Consider the following 1,258-nt stretch of genomic DNA (forward strand, 5'->3'; position numbering starts at 1 on the left):
TGAAACACAGAAATTGCATCGGAATTAAATACAAAAGGCACAATGCCGACTTAAGTACAAGAAGACTGACTCTTCCTACTGTCTAAGTTTTGAACCATTCCTGTGACACTAGTTATAGATTCAGATGCTTCACTTCAGGTTAACTGTATCCCTTGGACCTTCTTATTGACGATGAAACACAGAAATTGCATCGGAATTAAATACAAAAGGCACAATGCCGACTTATGTACATGAAGACTGACTCTTCCTACTGACTAAGTTTTGAACCATTCCTGTGACACTAGTTATCAATTCCGATGCATCACTCTGGGTTTACTGTATCCCATGGACCTTCTTATTGACGATGAAATACAAAAATTGCATCGGAATTAAATACAAAAGGCTCGATGCCGACTTAAGTACATGAAGACCGACACTTCTTACTGACTATGTTTGAACCATTCCTGTGACACTAGTTATAGATTCCGATGCTTCACTTCTGGTTTAATGTATCCCTTGGACCTTCTTATTGACGATGAAACACAGAAATTGCATCGGAATTAAATACAAAAGGCACAATGCCGACGTAAGTACAAGAAGACCGACTCTTCCTACTGTCTAAGATTTGAACCATTCCTGTGACACTAGTTATAGATTCCGATGCTTCACTCCAGGTTTACTGTATCCCTTGGACCTTCTTATTGACGATGAAACACAGAAATTGCATCCGAATTAAATACACAAGGCACAATGCCGACTTAAGGACAAGAGGACTGACTCTTCCTACTGACCATTCCTGTGACCCTAGTTATAGATTCCGATTCTTCCCACCAGGTTTACTGTATCCCTTGGACCTTCTTATTGACGATGAAACACAGAAATTGCATCGGAATTAAATACAAAAACACAATGCCGACTTAAGTACAAGAAGACTGACTCTTCCTAATGTCTAAGTTTTGAACCATTCCTGTGACACTAGTTATAGATTCCGATGCTTCACTACAGGTTTACTGTATCCCTTGGACCTTCTTATTGACGATGAAACACAGAAATTGCATCGGAATTAAATACAAAAGGCACAATGCCGGCCTAAGTACATGAAGACCGACACTTCTTACTGACTATGTTTTGAACCATTCCTGTAACACTCTTATAGATTCCGATGCTTCACTTCAGGTTTACTGTATCCCTTGGACCTTCTTATTGACGATGAAACACAGAAATTGCATGCGAATTAAATACACAAAGCACAATGCCGACTTAAGGACAAGACCACTGA

Source organism: Schistocerca americana, unplaced genomic scaffold (genome assembly GCF_021461395.2).
Source record: "Schistocerca americana isolate TAMUIC-IGC-003095 unplaced genomic scaffold, iqSchAmer2.1 HiC_scaffold_35, whole genome shotgun sequence".
NCBI classification, from domain to species: Eukaryota; Metazoa; Arthropoda; class Insecta; order Orthoptera; family Acrididae; genus Schistocerca; species Schistocerca americana.